Consider the following 19378-nt stretch of genomic DNA (forward strand, 5'->3'; position numbering starts at 1 on the left):
TCTCTAGAGAGAAAATGTATTTATATTAAATGTAGTAGAAATGAAAGATAAGAACATGATTATTCTCTGAAACAGTAAAAATAAAAGAGTAATGGCTTGGAAGAAAACCCCAAGGAGAAGGGTAATCTTTTAATCCCCAGGAGCTAAATTGTGTGGGAGATGGGTGGGAAGCAATCAGATGTGTTCTGTAATATTTTCCAAGCAGATATCAAAGTAGGCAAACTAGATCTATATAGTTTCAGGCTGGCCTTTAATTATTTTAGAGATTCTTTAAGAAATATTTTAGTACAACACTTTTGATGAAACCAAGGACTATATTTTGAAGAAAACATAAATATCAACTACTCTAAGCCAAAAATAGAATCAGGAATTAAACTCTGAAGGTAAAGAAGTTTGAAGAATTTTTTAACCAAATTATTTTATATTTTCCTTATGTTTATTCATAAACTGTGTCTCTTCTTTCCTATATGTTTTTTAGAAATAAATAACAGATATGATAATGATGATAAAGACCAGCCAATAAGTATCAAATAAAACATTGTATTAGTAGAAAACATGTCAAAAGTTTATGTTTATTAAAAAATTATAAACTAGGGACATATTACAATCAATAAAAACTTCAATTTACTTAAATGCAGTGTAATAAAATGAGTTTTATTTTCTGTGAAAAACATGTTCTGTGTTACAAATTGTTTCCTATTAAATAAGTAAAAGGGAATGTGAGGTTGTTACTTTGGTGTGTAAACCACTTTTTCCAGATAATATTTGTGGCTACGATGAAACAATAGTTGAAAGCAAAGAACACCAAAACACTGACATAGAAAACAATGACCTTTATCCCATATTCTTTTCTTTGGGCAGTTAGACCTTAGGCTCTAGCTTTGATTGGTTATTCTTTAGTTTTCCCATATATTTCTTACAACATTTTTTGATTATCACTTCACTTTAAAATATTGTATAAAATATAATAGCTTTATAAGGATTGCCAGTTTTATTCATTTGAGCTCTGGTTAAAGTTTCACAAATGTTGGGTGGTCTTCCTAAGATGTTCTTTTCCTCATTATTTGATAAAACAGAAGCGTTACAAGACCCCTATGTACTGTATATACAATGTGGAACTATAACAATGACTATGCATGATGAAATTTTGCAGAACAATCCTAATAATCAATCGGAAAAGTTATAACTGTTCTATGGCCTTTAAAATGTTTTGTCAAAATATTTAAAATTTTACTGTCAATTAAAAATGTATGAGAAAGTGAAAAAAATAGTAAACTTGATATTTACTTGGTACACTGTAATTGAATACAAGTGAATGAATGCCTTTGTATACTTGCTAATTGAGAATTAAAATGTTTTATTTATTTGTAAAAAAGAAAAGAGTTTACCTACTTTTTTAAACATACTTTTTTTTGAACAGTGCTTACCTTCCTCTTATAATGTAACTTATATGGAGCAATCATTATTTGTATTGCCTGGAAGTGTCATATTCCTTCTCATGTTTGGATTAGCTTCCAACATTTTACCTTTTTATGTTTTCAGTGCCATGAAATAATTCCAAGTGTTACTTTAATGTTGTGTTTTCACCAACACCACTTCCTATGGCTCATTTTCATCCATTTTTCCACAATCGCTTTTTACACTTATGTAAGTTCACCTTCACTAGTTCCTCCAGTTACATATCTAGAGTTTCTCCAAATGGAGAAAATGTCCAGAAAAAAATATGAAATGCCTTTTTGTGTGGGTTTTTTTGTTCAATGTATATATTACTTATTTCATTATTTCTATTTTAAATCAGTCATTTGGAAATTATTTTTCAATAAATTATAAAAAAAAAATTGTAAATGACCCAAATCTATCTATCTATCTATCTATCTATCTATCTATCTATCTATCTATCTATCTATCTTTATACCTATTATTATTAAGAGTAGATATGTATAATATCTTTAGAGTATATATTATGGCTAGGTCTGTGATTATAGTAGTTGAATTATAAAATTAATTTACTATTTGCCAGTTTTGTCTCTATGGAAAATGTAGCTTAAAATACCAAATAAGTAATAATATTAATAACAATAATATAACAACTAATACATATATAATGCTTACCATGTGCCCTGAACCATTACAAGTACTTTATATACATTAAGTCACTGCTCTTCACAAAAACTCTAGAAGACTAGAAGACTGTGTTGAATGGAGTGCTAGACAGAGAAAGACACGTGAAATGTGATTTTGCTTGTATATGGAATCTAAATACAAAACAAATAAACAAACAAACAAAAAAACAGAAACAAACTCATAGATACAGAAAACATTTTGATGGTTGACTGAGGAAAGTGGGGTGTTTGTGAAAAAAGGGGAAGGAATTAGGAAGTACAAATCGGTTGTGAAAAAGTAATTATGGGGATTATGGTATAGCATAAGGAATATAGTCAATAACAATGTTTTAACTAGATCTGTTGGAGTGATAGATGGGGGGGAGTTGGGAGCAAGGTGAAGCGATTAAGAAGTACAAATTGGTAGTTAAAAAATAGTCATGGGATGTAAAGTATAACACAAGGAATATAATCAATGATATAGTAATAACGATGTATAGTGCCAGGTGGTCACTAGACTAGTCAGGAGGATCACTCCTTAAATTATATTAATATAAATGCATAACCACTATACTGTACACCTGAAATTAATACAAAATAATAATGAATGTCAACTGTCATTGAAAAATTTTAAAGAGGGGGGAAAGATGAAGGGGAATTAGAAGTTCAAATTTACAGATATAAAACAAATAAGTAATAGGAATATAATATACAGCATAAGGAATATAGTCAATAATATTGTAATAGCATGGTACAGTGTCAGGTGGTTGCTGGACTTATCATGGTGATCACTTCTTTAGGTACATAATGTTGAATGACTCTGGTGTTCCCCTGAAACTAATATAATATTGTATGTTAGCTACATTTTTAAATAAAAATCATATATATGTATGTATATATGTATAATGTACATGTATATATATATGCATATAGATATACATATATATTATATATCTATGCATATATATACATACACATATCCACATAATTATTGGAAAAATTCTACACCAGCTAAAGATATACTAATTGTCAAATTACTGAAAGTTACAGTATGTTCTATAAAGGATGATTTTCTGACTATGAAACACATTTTTTGACATTAAAATGATTTCTGACTTTTACCCTGTTATTATCAATTCATGAAAATTACTTGTTCTGCCAGACATCCACCAAGTGGCAAATGAGAATCCCACAGGAAGCAATCTTTAAATTAAGACACTGTCAGTCTGTTCCAAGTTTCATCTAAAGGTCTGGAAATTTCTTTTTAAACTGTGATAAAGGGCATTACAAATCTCTTAGAACATTTGGCTTTATTAAAAACTATCAATAAGTGTGTAAGTAAATTTATCCTATCATGTTGAACTATAGTCATCATAGTTTTACTCATTCTTTCACCAATCATCTTTTGAGACATTCTTTGCTCAAAGTTATCCAACTTTGACAAAAAAAGTGATCTTACATTTCCCTTCACTTTTATTAATTACTACGAGACCAAAGGAAACACTTTCCTTTTAAAAAAAGTTGAAATTTAGCATATTTCTCCAAAAATACCTGCAAAGCTTAGAACTATACCTGTCTTCCGTGTAAACTTACTGGTTGGGATATGCTAAACAATTTCCAATGCAGTGAATCCAAATAATTAACTGAGAAATGTCTGCAATATTGCTGCACTATGTATACATTAGGTTAGCCTGCCTGCTCAGCTTTTGATTAGTCATAAATGTAGTTATGGATGGTTCAATTTGACCGCATCTTGTTGTGATGGTCCTAGCCTTGGAAATAAAAATTATAAGATATACACATGTACAAACACAAGCATCATCATCTGTGATGTCTAGGATAGAAGAACTCAGTAAAGAGCATCTATGTTTTAAGAACCAAGTATATAGATAAGTATATAAAACACATCCCATTAAAAAGACACTGTATGGCTATGTATATAAAACATATCCCGTTAAAAAAGCAGTGGATGAAAATCTTCTGTATATCTCTTCCTTAATAGTATGCACACTTTTATTTATTCTTAAATTGTTACTAATTACTGTTGAAGAGAGAAAAAGGAAAATTGCCCTTCTGACCACATGATGAGATGAGAGAACCACAAGGTAGAAACAACATGGGTCACTGAATAATAGCATGAAGGACAAGCAGCCCTAAAGAGCCACCCAATTCTCATCTGACAACAAGAATCCCGTGTGTTACAAAGTCACTAAGTTGTAAGGGTTTTTCAATTCTTTCTGTAGAGTCCATTATTACAGAGGCACCTTTTTTCTACAAATTAAGTATCTTGCAAATGTTGTACAAAGCAACTATGCATATAATTAGTTTATTTTGAAATTATATTTTAAAATTCTTCCATTCATACATTTGTGATATTGTTGTCATACATTTTATTTTTACATATGTTATAAACGCCACATGATATAGTTACTTTTTTTTTTTTTCTTTCGATAGCCAATTAAAATTGAGTAAAAATAAGGAAACACCATCTCTATTTTTTTTCATTTCCAGAGCTTTCCATTTCTTTGTATAGATTCAAATTTGTGTCTGGCATTATTGTCCTTTTCGCTGAAAAAATTTAGTAGTTTATATGGTATAAGAATGCTGACAATGAATTTTTTCAGATTTTTTGTCTGAAAATATCTGTTTTTTTGTGTTTGTTTGTTTTCTTTCATTTTGTTTTAATCTAGATTTGTGGAATATAGACAGCTGACAGTTTTGCCATGCTTTCAGTACTTTAAGGATGCCATACCATTATCTTAAGGCCTGCATAGTTTCTGACAGGAAATCTGTATAATTCTCATGTTTGTACTTTCGTATGTAAATTTTTTTCTCTTCATCTTTCTCTTGCTTTTAAAGTTGTGTGTGTTTATCTCAGATTTTCCGAAATTTGACTGTGATATGTCTATTTATAGTTTTCTTTTCTTTTCTTTTTTTTTTTTTTTTTTTGGTGTTCATTCTGCTTTTGTTATTCTATTTTCTTGAATTTGTGCTTTGATGTCTTTCATTTCATTACTTTTTGAAGAATTCTCACCATTTTTTGTTCCAATATTATTTCTACTTGTTTGCCTGTTTTGCCTGCTTCTATCTTTTTTTGTTTGTTTGTTTGTTGTTGTTTTTTTATTCCAATAACACATTCAGTAGACTGTTTGTAATTTTGGCCATTTTGGATACTCTATTCTGTTTTGTTTTTTTGTTTTTTTTTGTAACTTTTTTTTGTTGTATGTTTCAGTTTTCAACAATATCTGTTAACCTACCTATGTATCTACAAATACTTTCCTGAGCTGTGTTAAATCTACTGGAGAATCCACTGAAAGGATTTTTCTTTACTTATATTTCTTATTTCAGAATTGTCATTGGCTCTTTTTATAGTTTTATTCTTTCTAATGAAATCTCCCATTTGATGATGCACATTGTGTGCCTTTCCTATTAAATTTCTAAACTCGTATCATGCTTATTTAAAATTTCCTATTCAATAGTTCCAAAATCTATCTGGATATCTCTAAGTCTGGTTCAGTTGACTGCTCATCTCTTCTTGCTTTTTGTATGATGTGTTGTTTTCTTTCTTTGTTTGCTTTTTTAAGTCACATTGTTGGACGAATACTAGACACTGAAATCAAGATTATGTATGGAAGTAAGCAGGTTCCTTTTGTTATTCAGTATTGTATCAATTTAATAATAAGTCGAGTTGGGTTTGAGTTTTCTTGCTGATATTTTTACTTTCAGGGCATCACAATCTTCAAGACCTTCCATCAGTGGGATGCTGTTGCCTTGTGTTGCAAAATGGTATTTGAGATGTCAAAGGACTTTTCTTAGTCTTGGCACTTCATCTCTCAGTCGTCCCTGCTTGGTCACATCATGGAAAGGGCTTTTCTCCACAATCATCTCCCTTCCTCAGAAGTAGAATTCTGTTCCTTCTAGGCCTGTGGTGGGAGAAGGGAATTTTTCTCCTGTCCTTATCTAGCATCTGCTGAGGCTTTTCCTGACAACCCTATTTAAAATGTCATCCCTCCTCTAATTTAATCCCTTCCAATGACACTTTAAGCTTAATTTTTCTTCCTTGCATTTATTGCCATGAAATATGATATAGCTTGTTGTTTGAATTTTAGACTCTCTTCCTCACAATTTCATCTCTTTTTTTGTTGTCGTTGCCAGATATGCAGGGCTTGAAATAATACCTGGCACATACTATGTACTCTAAAACCCTTGCTGATGATTTAATGGAGGATGCAGTCATTTGAAGACACTATGGGTTTCTCTCTGCAAAAACTGTTTTTTTTCATTCATATAGACTGAGACTATATAGGCATTTAAAAGTCAGCTTTTACATCTTCCCCCTAATTTTAAGGAGTCCTTGATATTCTGTGAGTACCGAGTACTTACTTACTCTAATAGGAAAAAACCTAGTATTGGTGGTTTAACTCACAAACAGCTACAAGAAAATGTAGTCAACTTAATAGCTAGCATAAGTATTCCTCAGAAAGAATTATGTTTCGTGAAAAATGTTTTGTAAAGTAGTTGTTTCAGAAGGTAAAATTGACCATCTTCTCCTTCCTTTTAAGATGTGGTATTATAATGTGCCAAGCTACAGAGAATCTTGAAGGGTAGCAGCTCTAATAGAGAAAAGACAAAGGAAGCAAACAAAAGGTGGAAGTTAAAGTGCACCGAATGTGAACAATTCCCAGAATTCTCATCCCTCTCAGCACATGGCGCTGAATTCATATATGCTGTCTGTGAGCAACATGCTTGATGGTGGTAGCAGTGTGAGTGGTCAAGGTGGTGGAGTGATGTGGAAGTTGAGGAAGAGTTGATATGCTAAGGAGATAGGGACAACCCTGGAGCAACACTAAACTAGGGTAATGAAAGGCTCAGAGACTATAAGACCCCTGAAAACTGGTAAACATCTTTGAAGGCTGTCAAAAATGTAGGTTTATATGCAGCTTCACCAAGATCTCAGGTGGCCGAGAGCACCTCAGCTGACATTTGGCTTGTAATTATGCTGGGGATAGAGGTCAGAGGTGCTGAGTAGTTACAATTAAACCTCAAATAAAAGAATCAGCAGCAATTATAGTAAAACAGAATGTAGATTTGTGAAGAGCAATCTAATCTTCATAGTTTAATAGTGCTTTTAAAAATAGAAATTCCAAGGGACCCACCTTCTGATTCCCTAATATAATATGTCTGAAGTGGAGTGTAGAGATGTTGGCTTTTGTTGAAAAAAATCATTACATAATCTGTGCTGTAGAAATTATCTATAACCCTTCATGAAATATACTATGTTCCCCGAAAATAAGACTTAGTTGGATAATCAGCTCTAATGCATCTTTTGGAACAAAAATTAATATAAGACTGTGTATAATAATTAATATAATATAATATAATATAATATAATATAATATTAGTATAATATAAAAAACAGGTCTTATATTAATTTTTGCTCCAAAAGATGCAATAGAGCTGATTGTCTGGCTAGGTCTTATTTTGGGGGAAACACGGTAGCAGTGTGCCATTTAATTCATTTTGGGGAAAAAATCAGTAATAGTCTACATTTTGAATTTCCTTCCCAACATATGACGGTTTTGATGATGATGATCCTCTGACAGAATACTCACAACTGAAGTCAAGTCAATTTTGAAAGTGCTGATATAGAGCCAATTCCCTTAGTGATAATCGTGTTGAGGCAATTAATATTGAAAAAGTGTACTTTGTGTTTCTATTTAATTGTCAAACCCAAGGTTTACATACCATAAATATGAATAGTCAATCACCTGAAAGTAGAGCAGAAACTACTCTTAAATGTATGTGCCTCTTTTTCTCTATTTGCATTATGCTGCACATATATACGTATATACTCATATACACACACACACTCACATATATCTCTACGCATATACACACACACATATATATCTTCATAACCGGAGACTCATTTCTTTTCTACTTATAGAAATCATTTATTTTCTATTTATACTGATTTTGTAGGTATAATTTCCCATTACTATGTATTGCAGAAGAGCATTAACTTCTTGCTGGCTGTTATTCAGTAATATGAGGGAGCCAACTCATTCTCAGTTAAATTTCCAGTAGAGGTAATCCTCCTTCATTCATCTGACTAGTAAATTGGAAAGGAAAAAATCCTATAACCTAACAGCATGAAGATTAAGTATAATGAAAATTTGCCAGACATTTGTATAAAATGACAAATGTTGGTTTTCAGATGCTTAGTTCCCATTCACTTTAATATAAATTACTTAGGACAAATTGCAACATTTGGCATGTTTATCACTGCAAATCGAGGAGTTTGGTGTGTCTTTACTCTGGAATATTTCATATACTTAGGGTAGGATAAAAAAGAGGTTCTGTTTTTCCGTTTACTCAATAAATTTTCCATTTCTAAAAGCTGGATGTCAGTTTTCTTTTTAATACTGGACTATACAGGCTATTTATAAAACATTTTATTCTCAAGTCTGAGTTTTGGGAGTTAAAACCTTTTTATTATTTTATGTCCAGTTGAATTTTCATTTAGCAAAAAGAGTAAGTAAATCTTAAAAATAAGTTAATAAAAATTATATTCAATCATTCTGTCAAATAAAATTTGAAATCCATTATACTGTTACATGTACTATAGCAATTACTCTCTCATCTGCTGCAAAGTATCCTTCTGTTCATATATCAATTATCAGGACATGTAAGTAGAAATGGACAGATATTAACTAAAATATCAACTAAGGCATACATTTGAAACAAAACCTAGTATTTATATTAGGAATCAAGCAGATAGCTCTTTTAAGTAAATTTCTTAAGTTATTTATTAAATTATAATAACTGATACTTTTATAATATAAAATACAAAACAAAGTCTTATTTAAAATTAAACCAGTTATAAAATAATTTTGTAGTATTTTTATCTGCTGAGGTCTGGACAATTCCATTTTACTTCTCATGAAAAAAAAAATTAATTAGGGACTTTTTAATGATCACAGAATCCAAGGAATGTATCATATATTGATACATTCAAATATATAATGGAATATAAATATATGTAAATATCCAAATTGATGCAGTTCTTATATTAAATACAATCACTCTTCATTAGTAAACCCAATGATTCAAAGTACTTTTTGAACTAGACTTTTCTAGAATATCTGATTTTGTCATCCTGGTTGTTTACTACTCTTCTTGTTTTCATGCCTCTATGCCTTATGTCCCCAAATTGTCTACGGTGGAGTTATCTTGTTTTTCAGTTAGAATTATTGTTGTTCTCAGAGAAACTTTGATTTCCTAATACACACGTTTCTTAATCTATTTGTTATTTACTTCAGAGATATCCCACTTTAATTCTAACATTCTAAATCTCCACTATCTGAAAATTCTGCACAAATCTATATATATTTAGTCAATTACTGAAAAACTCCTGCTACAAAGTCTTTCTGCCCAAATGGCTTCTTTTAGTGGTTGTATTGCAAGTGTGAAAAGAGATATGTATGCTTTGGAAATTAAGAAAATAAGGATGAGATGCTCACTAAGAAAGAGTGCCCTGTGCATTATTGGTTGTTAATGGTACAACTTTCTCAATTTATCAAGAATATTTTTAAAATGCCTTGAGTAGATTAAACTTGTTAGTTTAAGCCAATCAAGAATATGTGTAAAAAAAAAAAAAAAAGAATATGTGTATTTGGACTACATTTTCATATAGGCACATAAATTGTACATCTTCTCACACTTGATCCTCTTGAGAAATAGCTGATAACTGGAAGCAATGATGACTGACTATATCCCCAGCCATATCTTCAACATTTGTTTTATATATCCTGAAGCATGAAAAACAAAAAATCTTGAATTTAGTAAAGTATAGGTTTAACAAAAGATATAGTAACTCAAATTCAACAAAATTGTGCACTCCAAAGGAAAAAAAGTATGGGAAGCAAATTTAAGCTTTGTGTTTAAAATGAGCAGTGCTGAAGTTGAAAAATAAACAAACAAACAAAAACAAAAAACGAAACAACCCAAAAAAAACCTTAAACTTCACAGGCTATAGAAATTTCTTGAGGAGAGCCAGTTTCATAGTACAGATTTAGAGTTAAGAAAGTTCTAAAACAGAAAGAATACAATATTTAGAAAAAGACAGAATGTATATTTTATACTCCAATTCCCATCTGACATAACATTGCTGGCATGCCACAATGCCAAGAATGTCAGGAGGACAGGTATAGTCTTAACTCCTTTAGGAAAGATGTCATTTCTTTTTATTCTGTACCAATACTTTTCTAATTATGTAATAGAAACTAGTGTGAAAATAAGACGGCCCTTATAGCTAACTTTTCTGGAAAGCCTCTGTTCATTAAAGGAAGAGATTAAAAAGCCAAACTGAGTAAAAAGCATACAGGTGAGAATGCAGGTAGTAGCTGTAGCCCTTTAAAATGGCAGCATCTATAAGAAACCACAGTTTGAAAGGCAAAGCTGGTCACCTATCACACATTTACCTGCTACTTACTTTCATATGTGAAGTAAGTAACTCTATCAGCAGCACTGCCAACAGACCTTCAAACATGACGGATTCTCACTGCAATTGTGAGAACAGGGTCAGGCAGTTTGGTCCCTTTTCATGCTGGAAACCAACATATTTCATCTCTGCCGTGTTTGTTGGGTTTTGAGCATCTATCGGAATCCCTTTAAAGGCACTGAGTTCTCTTCATTTCTTCATCCATTATAGTTCTCTCATCAAACAAACCTACATAGCTCAAACCCAAAAGAATGTGAGGCCTTATAAGAAGATTAACATGTGCTCATCCAGAAAGTGGAACTTTGAGGCAGCTTTGAAACAGTCATACAGCAGTTATTACATGCTGACACTGTGCCCTGGAGGGATGAAATGAAGCTGGTGTTGATTGTTTTACAAGTGACCCTGAGCTCTGATTTGAATGAGGCAGAGGTCATGTATCAACCTGATCCAGGCATGTCAGACTTGGCAGCCATGAACCCTCAGCAATGACCTTCGGCGAAACGGTGAAGTTGGCTTTTTGAGCAGTGCTTTGCTAGCATGCATTGCATTACAGGAGAAGATCATCCAAATGTTGGTAGGAATGATGGCTCACTAGGGAACTCCTAACCCCCACTTTCATTTAACAGGCATTGCAGAACCATTTTACAGTGTGTTCCACAACAAAGGCCCCCCGACTGGTAAAGATGTATTCCAGGGCAGATAGCTCAGACAGATGGGAGATTGACACCATTAAAGTATACTGAAAACATTTTATTTTATTTTATTTTTGTAGTCTACAAGGTTGTCAGATCAAAGAATTTGAGTTAAAGCTCCATTAAGGCAGAGTTTGGGAACAACATTAGCTGAGAGAACCATTTAGATGCTGTGATCTGCAATAGTACAGCCGCGTTCAATTTGGGCAGAAGAAATGGGCTCTCTGCAGGGTGAGCCAGCCACAAGCTGGGCTGAGTTGCAGCAAAGGCAACAGGCTTGGCTGAAGCAAAGGCTTAAAGTACAAAGTGGGTGTGCTAATCAGATGGAACTGTTCAGCCAGCTCATTCTTCAGCAGAATAATAGTCTTGGAAGAAGCATCACTTCAATTTGTAATGGAACTGAAAGGAATGGTGTTTCCTGTGCTCTCATGATAGTGAAGTCTAATTTCTCTTCTTTCCCCCTCAATCCTGATTCTTATGGTCCTCACTGGGAATAAGTGACATGTAACAAAAAGAATTCCATATGTAATTTATTATGATTATGGATTTTAGCACTTACGATATGGTCGGTGCTCTTCTGGAGGCTGTAAATAGCTAAATGAATGAATGCGTGAATGAAAGCCTCCCAAACGCTCTGATGTGGCTGTGCCCTAAATCTCAAAGACTGACCCAAACGATAAGAAGTGTAAAGCCTCCCAGAGCAACTAATGTTTGTTATTCCCCAATGGCATCTAGAGAAGGCTATTCTCACATAACAAGTGTTAAATCAATCAGCACTAACTCGTATGTACAGTTCTTATTGCTCCATTTTATGCATCCCCTCAGCACTTGTACCCTTAAATTAGACAACATTATAGCCCAATTTTCTTCTGCGCTCCCATGAGAGCACCCACCTACCTTCATCATCCCATTAACCCTTTCCTCTGCCTGCTATAACTATGTGTTTCTTTTTTCTTCTTTTCACTAGGATGAAAACATTCAGAGATAAGACATTATTTATCTTTGTATTCCTACCACTAACGTTTTGCTTCTGACATAGAAGGCACCCAATAAATGGTTGTTGAATGAAAGTTGAAAGACAAATCTAAGTACAAACGGATGTTAGTTTTCCTGTCTGGGAACTGTGAATTTCAGACTATTTATTTTGTGTTATTTATTTATTTTTGCTCATTGATGAGAAAAGCAATGGGCAGCACTGATTAATTAATCAGTATAGATTTATTACTGTGCCTACTCTACAGAGACTAGATACAGGCTGAGCCTCAGGTGCAGGGCAATGACTTGGCAGATTTCCTCCTGCTCCCATATTCACCCATCATCCTTCTTTTTCAAAAAAGGAGGTTAATACAATATAATAGCAGTGACAGGTACTTCTGCTCACTGCTGACCATATCATAAGTTGTTACATCTTAGGCACATTGAAAAAGAACTCCATAGTTTTAAAAAATTATAAAATATGAATCAACATACTATCTTTTCTTTCATGTGTTATTTTCTACATTCACAAATGTTTTTACTGTGGAAGGGAAGATGATTTGAATGACTTCAAAACAAAATCTAGTATCAAAATAGCTCCCTCATTAACCCTGTCTAAAACTGCCAGCTGAATATTCAACTTGGATTAGGTAAATGAAGTTTAAGTGCCGGTGACATAGGAAAAAGCTAATTATTTGAGACACTCAGTCCTTGGTATCTAAGCTTGAATTAGAAACAACAACGTGGGGTTGAAAGCAATGTTAGAGATGACAAAACTGCATTATAGAAAAGTTCCACCTTTTTTTTTTTTTTATTCTTACAATATTGAGAGAGAGACAAAACTAAAACCAAAGTACACTAGTACCTAATACATAGTTTTCTCATTGGTATCATGAAGATATAATTGATCACAATATTTGAAATTATTAAATGAGATAATTTATATGAAGGCAGTTTTTAAATAGCAAATCACTACAAAATACATAGGTTATCATCATTTCTAAAGAAAGATCATATAAAACTCAATTGTTCCCTTCTCCAGTGAATGTTTTCAATTTTGTCTTCTTTTTACCAATCTTTACCAATAGAACATTATACTTATTTATTTTAGAAATCTCTTCATAAATATGAATAGTTCTGACTTGGTAAAATTATTTAATATTACTGAACTCCATATACTTTTTCTGTCAAAATTTAATCATAATATTTTCCATCTTTCAGGTTTTTATAAAATTTAATAACGTGCAAAAAAAAACCTACCATGCCACATAGGAAGTGCAAAACCCTTTTTTCTCTTCCTATTCCCTTCCTCTTATTTTTATGTTTATGCTTGTTTATTTTGGTATAGTGATGGCCTCAGGTTCTTTCTGACTTCCCAGAGTGATTACGTGCATCTCAGAGCAGAAAACATTTTTCCCATCTCACAGGTACTTATGGTCTAGGGTGAGCCTCCACACACAATAAGTATATATCAATCAGAAGTGCCTTAGAAGGTAAAGAAATGTCAATAGGACTGGGGGGGGGGGGTTACTGTGGAAAGATAATAGCCCAGGTACCATCTGAACTCTCTAAATGATTAAAGAGGGACATCAAATTGAAGGATATTTAAAAAAACAATAGACTAGGGAACTGATAAAGGTAAATCTCAGACCTTATCTAATTTACAATTTGACCTAAGGAGTGCCCTGCCTATAAATGTGACTTTAGGAACTAGATTGAAATCAACATCCTACAAACTGTTCTAATTGGGTGCCCATAGGGATGTAAAATGGGGACTTACGTCAGTCAGGTAAATTGCACAAGCTCAAGGATGTAAAATTGAAACCATGAAATCTCAGTAATTTCACAAAATATGTTTGTATCTTTCTTATATATAGTCCAATGTTGATATTCTTGGATGAGCAGCTTTACAAAAAGTTTTGACTCAGAGACCTGGGCCCTTGCCATTGTGTGTGACTGCTCTCTCTGCAAGGAGAGAGTACAAAGAGAGTACGAGGATAGGAGTACAATGAATGGAAACTTTAAGTTCAGACGTGGAGGCACTGGACATTATGTAGGTGTTGCTAAGTCACATGACCCACCCAGAGCAAAGGAGTTGGGAAGTGTCTTCCTGTGAGTCACTGGGACATGAAATTGTGTAGGGAATATGTATATTGTGTTTGCCAGAACCTGCCCTTCCTGTAACCAAATATTATTTTATGGTAACTAGGTGAGATACCTAATGTCACCTAAGGGCACAAAAGTTCAGAGACCTGTGATTTTTCCAATGTAGTCAAGAAGAAATAGAAACTATTTAATGAACATACAGCATACTGTATCTAACAGAGTAGTAGAGCTAGGAAGGACTCCCCTTTCTGAGAAAATAGCTACTTATAAAGAGAATTCCAGAAATAAAGCATAAGTAAATACACCTCTGCCAGCTATGAAGGAGGAATTGCATTGGAATAGGCAAGCAGCAGTCTGATAATAAAAAGCAATGCTCAATTACTTGCTGGTATTTGTGCACAAACTGTGTTATTTTAGTCCTGCGACCTTTGATATGCAATGTTATTTGTTTGGAATGCCCTTCCCTACTTGGCTGACAGTCAAATTCCTAGTCATCCTTCAAAATATAGTTTAGCCATCAAAACAAGCTCCCTTGATATTCTTTGTCCCCAAAATACACAGAGAATCAACCAATTTACCACCACTTCACATCATACCACTCTTAGCATCTTTGTTTGATTGTCTGTTTCTTATAATAAGCTCTGAGCAAACAAATTAAATAAAGGTTTTTTCTTCTTTGAAACTTCAGAAGTAGCACCCAGCCTGGCATGTAATAGATATATAATAAATAGCTATGTCTCTTTTGAATTTTAAGTTTAGTAGCCAGATTATTGACCAAATTTCCATTCTAATCCACTGGTTCAAACAAACTTACAAGAACGTTTTTATGAAAACATTCTAAATAACATATTTTCTAAAAAGAAATCTCTACACAGGAAATGATTAGATGATATGTGATTCTTGTGTTTAAACTGAGAAGAAAGTAGTGTTGTAGCAGAAAATAAGTGGTTGAAAGATTAGCACGTGACTGAGCTAAGGTGAATTTAGAAAATGTCATTTTTCAGCTGAATTGTAAATGTATCCATCACATCTACAAAAGCCGAAAGGACAGAAAGATTCATTGTGAAACATTCCATAAGCCCAGTTAATATAACACATTATAACCTGTGACAAATTAAATACAAACTACTAGTCCTCAGATCATTAGTTGTTCAGATTTATTTTTATCGTAAACTCTTTTGATAATACCTAAAAGTCTCAACATCTTCAAATTGTGTTTGTAACTTCCTAAGAAATGATAACCCAATGGAAAACTGGTAGTGGATTAGAAATACAATGTATTTCTAATGATCTAATAGAAATACGATGTATTTCTAATGATCTATCCACAGTTTGATACTGTGAAGTTTATGAGAAATTGGTCTTTTAAAATAATTATGGTTATTTGGCCTGCTTTAGTTGAAAATAATGATATTTTCTGAGAAAAGCAGTATTGTTCATATTTTATTGTACTAAAGTGTCACCCACATAGTACAAATTAATTCTGAATAATGACTTAGGCATTTTGGTATACTTCGAGATTAAGGAAGAAAGACTTTATGACTTTTGGCTGGATATATAAAACAGTAACAAGATGAAATTTGCTAGCTATAGGTAGTTTCTTTCACTTGCTTCCAAAAGCCAACTGCAAAACAACTAAGTCATTTCCCGTTGCTCTATCTTCCCTCAGATACTTATAATGGGTTCACAGAGTCCCCCAAATGCAGAATTGTTGGCATAGTTCCCTGAATAAAATCCTACTGAAAGGAAGTGTACAAACAAGAACACTAAACTAAGAACAGACCTTGATCTGATCATTTAGAGAATTCTGGTTATTTTAACAGAACATGCGGTCATTTATTCTTAGGCTATGATGCTAAATACAAACAATTGCATAGTAGTTTTCTATAAGAAACAAATAATATCAACATATGTCCCTGACACTCACCCATCCTTGAACTTTTACCACAAACCCAAATCTGTTTCAGCCTCTCTTGTACTCCCCTTGGCTTCCTCACTCACTAAAATCAGTCTTCTATAGACTCACTTTCACACTGCTTCCAGAACAAAAGAACCCATTTAACATCTTTCCAGAACAAAAATCAGTTTCCTTACACATGGCTCCTGGTTCTCATATTCTTCCCGAGTCAGTTATTCATATCTATGCCTTGCCTTCTGGGCCCTGTGGCTTCTGACGTGTAAGCTCTTTGCCTGATTATTGTCAGTGTGTTCTTGAACTTGAGTTTCATGACAGTGCTCATCCTCTTCAATCATAGACATTTGCAATGACTAAGAGGCTCACTGACTTTTTCATCTTTCTTAAAATTTACAATTTTTAGGCTAATGCACCTGCTGAGAAGTGTAGTATCTGTTATTTTATTCATGTTCATTATTTTCTTAGTATAAAATTGTAGAAATGAATCGTACGATCAAGTGTACAAAATTTTAGAACTATACATGCATATTGGGCAGTTGCCATCTAGAAAAGTTCTATGCACCTGTCCATCTATATTTTCATCCTACTTTTCTTTTTACGAGTTTATCATTTAAACATATCTCTACAATACTGGATATTACATTTCTAAGGATATAGATATACCACCAAGTATTACACTGAGCACAGTAAGTGCACAATGAAGTTCTGCTGAGTGGACAGTGAATGTATCACTTTCACTATTTTAATTTTGTAATTAAGATCAACTTATTTCATAATTAACTAAGCAAAGTGTAGGCTGGTATCGACTAAGGTTACAACTGGTCCCATCCACCTTTGGATCCTAGGCTTGTTGTTTTTCTGTGCTGACAATTATAGGCTAGTCAGTCATTGAATTAGATTCCCTCTCCATATTACTAACCCAAATCCACCAATATTTTGTATCAATTATAAAAATGTGCTTTTCCGTCATTGCAGTACCTGTTTACTAGTTCATCATACATATTGTTTATATTTCTTTGTAAATCTGAAGATGTTTCTGGTAGAGCTGATATTAAATACCATTTAAAAATATTTCTTAAGCAGATATAATTCCTTGCTTCTTCAATTATTTTTTATTGATAAATCCAAAGTGGAATCATTGAAATTGGAAACTTGTGCGCGTTTCGACAGCACATATACTAAAATTGGAACGATACAAAGAAGGTTAGCATGGCCCCTGTGCAAGGATGACCTGCAAATTCATGAAGCATTCCATATTTTTGGGAATGGAGAAAGTAAGTGTGCTGAAGAAAATGGAATATTCTAAATATCAAATTTTCTTTTACATACACTTAAGGGTAACCACTCAAAAAAAATCCTGAACTGAAATATATACTGTAATAAAAGAAGAAACAGAGGGAAACATCATAGAATACCACCAAACAGAAATAATAGACAAGAACAAAAAGTCAAAGAAACAATGGAGACACAGCCATACCAGAAAGCTAAAGATAGAATGACAGGAAATCGTCATATATCAATAATCACCCTAAATGTAAATGGACTGAATTCACCAATAAAAAGGCACAGAGTAGCAGATTGGATAAAAAAACTAAACCCAACCATATGCTGTCTCCAAGAGACACATCTCAGCTATAAGGACGAGCATAGACTCAAAGTGATAGGGTGGAAATTGACACTCCAAGCAAATGGTATCCAGAGAAAATCAGGTGTACCCATACTGATATCAGATGAAACAGACTTCAGCGTGAAAAAGGTAACAAGAGACAAAGATGGACATTTCAAAATGGTAAAGGGGACTATACAATAAGAAGACATAAGTCATCAACATTTACGCCCCCAATCAGGGAGCACGGAAATATACCAAGCAATTACTAACAGAACCAAAGGGAGAAATTGACTAAAACACAATTATGCTAGGGGACTTAAATACATCATTGACAGCTATGGATAGATCATCCAAACAGAAAATAAATAACGAAATAGCAGCCCTAAATGACACAAAAGATGAAATTGACATATATAAAGCACTTCATCCTAAAAAATCAGACTACACATTTTTTTGTAGTGTACAAGGAACATTCTCAAGGATAGACCATATATTGGGACATAAAATCAGCCTCAGCAAATTTAAGAAGATTGAAACCATACCAAGCATATTCTCTGATCATAAGGCTTTGAAATTGGATATCAACTGAAAAAAGAAAGCAGGAAAAAACACAAATACATGGAGATTAAACAACATACTTTTAAAGAACGACTGGGTCAAAGAAGAAATTAGAGGAGAAATCAAAAGATACATAGAAACAAATGACAATGAAAATACATCCTACCAAAATTTTTGGGATGCAGCGAAAGCAGTTTTAAGAGGGAAATTTATATCATTACAGGCCTATCTCAAGAAACAAGAAAAATCCCAAATAAATAACCTCATGTTACACCTTAAAGAACTAGGAAAAGAAGAACAAATGAAACCCAAGGTCAGCAGAAGAAAGGAAATAACAAAAATCAGAGCAGAACTAAATGAAATAGAGAACAAAAAGACAATAGAAAAAATTAATGTGACAAAGAGCTGGTTCTTTGAAAAGATTAACAAAATTGACAAACCCTTGGCTAGACTCACTAAGATAAAAAGAGAGAAGACACTAATTAACAAAATCAGAAACGAAAAAAGGGAAGTTATCACGGACACCACAGAAATACAAAGGATCATCCAAGAATACTATGAAGGACTATATGCCACCAAATTCAATAACCTAGAAGAAATGGACAAGTTCTTAGAAACATATAGCCTTCCAAGGCTGAACCATGAAGAACTGGAAAATCTAAACAGACCGATCACCAGTAACGAAATTGAATCAGTCATCCAAAACCTTCCCAAAAGCAAAAGTCCGGGACCAGATGGCTTCACTAGTGAATTCTACCAAACCTTCAAAGAGGATCTAATACCAATCCTGCTCAAACTCTTCCAAAAAATTGAAGAAGAGACAGTACTCCCTAACTCATTTTATGAGGCCAACATTACCCTGATGCCAAAACCTGGTAAGGACAACACAAAAAAAGAAAACTACAGACAAATATCTCT

At 33.2% G+C, this 19378-nt stretch overlaps 1 non-coding gene across 1 annotated transcript; it reads left to right on the plus strand.

Moving 5' to 3' along the window:
- The first annotated feature begins 17447 nt into the window (after nt 1-17447).
- Nucleotides 17448-17554, plus strand: LOC141572036 (U6 spliceosomal RNA). Its single transcript, XR_012497047.1, has one exon. It is a non-coding gene; the product is annotated as a U6 spliceosomal RNA (small nuclear RNA).
- The last annotated feature ends 1824 nt before the right edge of the window (nt 17555-19378 follow it).

This window comes from Rhinolophus sinicus, linkage group LG05 (genome assembly GCF_036562045.2).
Source record: "Rhinolophus sinicus isolate RSC01 linkage group LG05, ASM3656204v1, whole genome shotgun sequence".
Lineage (NCBI taxonomy): Eukaryota > Metazoa > Chordata > Mammalia > Chiroptera > Rhinolophidae > Rhinolophus > Rhinolophus sinicus.